The sequence below is a fragment of the Haliotis rubra genome, unplaced genomic scaffold (genome assembly GCF_003918875.1).
Source record: "Haliotis rubra isolate DU_JTF1 unplaced genomic scaffold, ASM391887v1 Scf457, whole genome shotgun sequence".
In the NCBI taxonomy this organism is placed as follows: Eukaryota; Metazoa; Mollusca; class Gastropoda; order Lepetellida; family Haliotidae; genus Haliotis; species Haliotis rubra.
Window position 1 is genome coordinate 307,357 of NW_025767143.1, and position 6,000 is coordinate 313,356.

General features: G+C 39.6%; 1 protein-coding gene across 4 annotated transcripts in view; it reads left to right on the forward strand.

Annotated features, from left to right (window-relative positions):
• The window catches only part of LOC124290108 (neogenin-like), a 58,722-nt gene extending 56,742 nt beyond the window's left edge, over positions 1–1,980 (forward strand). For all 4 annotated transcript variants that reach the window (XM_046726797.1, XM_046726798.1, XM_046726801.1 and 1 more), the window contains one exon: positions 42–1,980. The gene's annotated coding sequence lies outside the window, so the exon portion shown is untranslated. The remainder of the gene's footprint in view (positions 1–41) is intronic.
• The last annotated feature ends 4,020 nt before the right edge of the window (positions 1,981–6,000 follow it).

Below are 6,000 nucleotides of genomic sequence, written 5' to 3' on the forward strand. Positions count from 1 at the left end.
CTTGATAAAACCATCTGACAATATGTCTGTGTATTTCCCAGGAACGATTCCGATAACATCGAAGATCATGATGAAGATCACACCGGATGTTACGCGGCTGGTCACATCGCAAGTCACACCGTACAGTATCGACACTGACGAAGCAGCACAATGAGAAGACGCCACGGGGTGTAGGGGAGGTAACTCTCTTGTACCAGAGTGTCGTCAACTTGTAACGACACTGTGTATGTCAGTGACCTCCCTGATGACCTCCACAACTGCGACAGAGGTTGAGATTCTGGAGTACCACCCTCCAGCGTGCGGGATAAGTTACAGGATGTTCTCCACAACAGCATAAGGGAGATAACTCCTCACCTTATGTTTCCAGTCTGTGTACTGGGATGCCTTAACACATTTTCCACAGGTCCAGCAATGTGTAGTTGATTTGTAGATACCTCTATTATATACACTGTCTAATGTGACAAGTAGTTGTACAAGACGTTTTCTGCAGCTCCAGCATAGTGAAGGGGAGATAACCCACCTTGCATTGTGTACATGCTTTCATGTGATGAGTACCTGTACAAGACGTTTTCTGCAGCTCCAGTACAGTGTAGGGGAGATAACTCATCTTCCATTGTATATATTGTCCAATGTAATGAGTACTTGTACAAGACATTTTCAGCAGCTCCTGCACAGTGTAGGGGAGATAACGTTTCGTGTAAAAATAGGCATTAAGTGACTTCAGACGTTATTCAACCCATTGTATACCCCGCTGTCCCCTGTTTCGTCTAAGGGTTTATGTGCACAATCAAACCATTCCCATGAATATACCATACTGGATAAATATCTGTGTTAACCATTGTTATTTACCATGCTGGCATATCTCACAGCACCAACTTATATACTTCATTATGTTGACAGCAAGGTATATACTGTCATATCTCACAGCACCAACTTATATACATCATTATGTTGACAGCAAGGTATATATTGTCATATCTCACAGCACCAACTTATATACCTCATTATGTTGACAGCAAGGTATCTATTGTCATATCTCACAGTACCAACTTATATACTTCATTATGTTGACAGCAAGGTATCTATTGTCATATCTCACAGCACCAACTTATATACTTCATTATGTTGACAGCAAGGTATCTATTGTCATATCTCACAGCACCAACTTATATACTTCATTATGTTGACAGCAAGGTATATATTGTCATATCTCACAGCACCAACTTATATACTTCATTATGTTGACAGCAAGGTATCTATTGTCATATCTCACAGCACCAACGTATATACTTTATTATGTTGACAGCAAGGTATCTGTTGTCATATCTCACAGCACCAACTTATATACTTCATTATGTTGACAGCAAGGTAACTATTGTCATATCCGATCTAACTATGGCTTACACAACGTTATAAGTTGGTAACGGAATTTCACTGACGCTGAAATCAGTCTGTTGTTGTGGCTTAGATTGACGTGTTTGTCTGTCAGTACATCTTGACTGGTACTCTACCGTGTGTCTCATGATGCACCTACACAATCATGCCTGTGTCTGTCAGTACACCACTGACACGTTGAATGTTTATCCTCGTCTGTCGATACGAGTACAGTTTAGGCTTGAATGTTTATAGGACGGGACTAGTTAGAAGTCTTACAGCACAGATATATTTTACGATTACGACACAAAGCGATGTATAACATAACACACAAAGTAAACCGAAGATACTCGAGATATACTGCATCCGTAAATACTCGAGATATACTGCATCCGTAAATACTCGAGATATACTGCATCCGTAATTACTCGAGATATACTGCATCCGTAATTACTCGAGATATACTGCATCCGTAATTACTCGAGATATACTGCATCCGTAATTACTCGAGATATACTGCATCCGTAAATACTCGACTCCATACGTTGTAGAAAAGAAGCCTCGTTTTGACATTTTGTTACTTCCTGTATAAAGTAGTGTAGTCTTTGACATGTCTTGTTCTTTGTTCCTGCTGCGAGTCACGCGATACACACGTGGATTACAACATGGAGTCACTCGTTGCACATTCACACATGGATTACAACATGGAGTCAGTCGTGACACATTCACACGTGGATTACAACATGGAGTCACTCGTGGCACATTCACACGTGGATTACAACATGCAGTCACTCGTGACACATTCACACGTGGATTACAATATGGAGCTACTCGTGACACATTCACACGTGGATTACAACATAGAGTCACTCGTGGCACATTCACACGTGGATTACAACATGGAGGCACGCGAGACACATTCACACGTGGATTACAATGTGGAGTCACTCGTGACACATTCACATGTGAATTACAACATGGAGTCACTCGAAACCCGTGAAGATCCGGGTTAGAATGAACCTTTAGTAATCCATGCTTGTCGTAAGAAGCGACTAACGGGATCGGGTGGTCAGGCTTGCTGGCTGGTCCCCAATTGCGGAGATCGATGCTCATGCTGTTGATCACTGGATTTTCTAGTACAGACTCGATTATTTACACACCGCCGCCATATAGCTGGAATATTGCTGAGTGCGGCGTAAAACTAAACTCACTCATTCAGTCACTCGTGACATATTTACTCGTGAATTACAACACGCCGGGATAATGACCAAATAACTCTCGCTATATTAACAATATTAACTGCTCTGCAGCTCTCCTAAATTCAACCAATAGTTTTCAAGTCACTGATTGAACAAAAATGTCTCGGGCGGACTGACGGACATACGGATGGGTTGGTGGTTTTTGGTCAGTGAATGAGTGAAATGAAATGGAATGAATATAATTGAATGCATGACATAAACTGAATGAGCGAAAAGAATGAAGTAAAATTATATGAAATGGATTGAGTAAATTGAACTGAATGAATGAAGCGAGTTAGTTTATGTCACTAATATGTAGAGAAATCATTGACCTGGAGTGTTTAGGTACAGTGAGGTCCAGGTTTCTATGCCCATGTCCTGTAGGACTTCTATCCACTATTGATCGCTGACACATCTCATCGTATCCGAGTTACGTAGATCGATACTCATGCTGTAATCACTGGATTGTCTGGTCCAGACTGGATTATTTACAGACCGCCGCCATATTGAAGGAATGTTGCTGGGTGCGGCGTAAAACAACCTAAAGCAGATATATTTTCTACTGATGGAGATACCTTCGTCTCTCATAAAGTTCTACAGCATGGTGGTAGGTGTTATAGTTTGTTATCACATGACAGTAGGTGTTATAGTTTGTTATCACATGACAGTAGGTGTTATAGTTTGTTATCACATGACAGTAGGTGTTACAGTTTGTTATCACATGACAGTAGGTGTTATAGTTTGTTATCACATGGCTGTAGCTGTTATAGTTTGTTATCACATGACAGTAGGTGTTATAGTTTGTTATCACATGGCTGTAGGTGTTATAGTTTGTTATCACATGACAGTAGGTGTTATGGTTTGTTATCACATGACAGTAGGTGTTATAGTTTGTTATCACATGACAGTAGGTGTTATAGTTTGTTATCACATGACAGTAGGTGTTATAGTTTGTTATCACATGACAGTTATAGGTAGGTGTTATAGTTTGTTATCACATGACTGTAGGTGTTATAGTTTGTTATCACATGACAGTAGGTGTTATAGTTTGTTATCACATGGCTGTAGGTGTTATAGTTTGTTATCACACGACAGTAGGTGTTATAGTTTGTTATCACATGGCTGTAGGTGTTATAGTTTGTTATCACACGACAGTAGGTGTTATAGTTTGTTATCACATGACAGTAGGTGTTACAGTTTGTTATCACATGACAGTAGGTGTTATAGTTTGTTATCACATGACAGTAGGTGTTATAGTTTGTTATCACATGACAGTAGGTGTTACAGTTTGTTATCACATGACAGTAGGTGTTACAGTTTGTTATCACATGACAGTAGGTGTTACAGTTTGTTATCACATGACATGACAGTTTGTGACAGTAGGTGTTACAGTTTGTTATCACATGACAGTAGGTGTTATAGTTTGTTATCACATGACAGTAGGTGTTATAGTTTGTTATCACATGACAGTAGGTGTTGTAGTTTGTTATCACATGGCAATAGGTGTTGTAGTTTGTTATCACATGGCAATAGGTGTTGTAGTTTGTTATCACATGGCAATAGGTGTTATAGTGTGTTATCTCATGGCAGTGGTCATAGATTCACAGCTACAAACACAGTCCCAGTTCAATATAGAACAAACTTTATGGATAACAACTTCTTTTTATTCGTGAGTGCGACGTTTCGATACAGATTCTTGTACCGTTGTCAAGCATAACGGAACATGAAGAAGGGGGAAGTATATATATACTGGATGTAACAATGTAAGAAAGAAAACAACATAATTAACATAATTGGCTAGGCAGAAAGCTGATGAAGCCAGAGAGTAGACAAAGGACAGGCGTGGAAGCCAATGATGTACAAATAATAATGAGATGTTTATACAGCAGAGTTTATACAGTAGATTGGGCTAGGTGGATGAGTGCATCATAAGCGGATGGAAGGAAGTATCCTTGGTCTCGGTTGATGGTGGTCTTTTGGCGTTTGATGTGGATGGCTTCGGTGAGCTTGCGTTTAGTGAAGTCTGTTTGTTTGTTAGAGAGAATGGCGATGTCAGGCCCAGTTGTTATATTGCTCCTGGGTTTGATTAAACTTGTCAGTTTAAGGGCGATATTGCAGACATGTCAATAAATAGTGTTGTGTTGTGTTATCGTGAAAAAGTGCAACATCCGGTTTTCATGTACAGTCGAATACCCCCTGTGTTATTGACATTGAATAAACGGTAGTTTGTTTTCTTTGGACAGAATATTTTTAAGTGGCAGTGTTAAACAAAATACGAAAGGTACCTACGTGTTCGGCTTCAAATGAAAATTAGAGAAAATGAAAATCAATTCGGTCTAACATTCATCTAATTTTCAAACACATAGAGGATATTATATGAGTGCCCATATCATACTATGTTTATGACACGAGTGTCTAAATGTTGGTATTTCCCGAGCGAGAGCCAGGGATATACTGATATTTAGGCACGAGTGTCGTAAACATAATATGATATGGGCACGAATATAATATTCTGTTAATTATAGAAGTCGTCAAATTGAGGGAAATAAACCCAAATCTACTTTCAAACACAGGCTGGCTAGAACATAACGTCACAGAAGAAACGTGACGTCAAAGCATTGTTCATGACGTCACGTCACCATGACAAAGTGATATTTTGCCCTAAGGCATCGTATGAAAAATATGAAACCCGATATTTTCGCCCTCGTAGGTAATAAACGGATTTACACATCCGTGGTTGGATTGTTTGGTGCAGTGATATCTTGTACATCATAATTCATACTTTCAGTAAGGCAATATGTGACTGAATATTCACAGCGTCCCAAGGAATATCTGCTGCATTTTGTTAATAGCAGCCGTCATGGACAACGTCCTTGAATCTATTGCCGGAGATCTCACATGTACCTTCAACACGGAGGGCTCATGTACAGTACAACCAGAAATTATTGAGAAGATTGTAATTGTTTATTCAAAGACAGGTGAACAGTTAGTATTTTGTCAAGTCACCATAAGCAGCAATTCACTCTTCAATGCGGCGGGGCATACTACTGATCAAAGAAGTTAGAAAGTCGTGGTCCATGCTGTCCCAATATCGGACCACCTCTTCTTTCATTTCAGCAATATTTGTCAGATTTTTATTATTGACACTTTCCTTCATAAGTCCCCAAATATTTTCTATTGGATTTAGGTCAGGGCTATAGCTTGGCCAATCTAATAATGTCATATACTAGTATTGGGTCCGAAACCAGGCCTGTGAATGCTTTGAACGATGTTTTGGGTCGTTGCCCTGCCGGAAAATCCAAAAATGTCCATAAAAACACGTGAGAAGATGGAAGTAAATGTCACTCGAGAATATCTGTGTACCGCTCACTGTTCATATTCCCTTCAA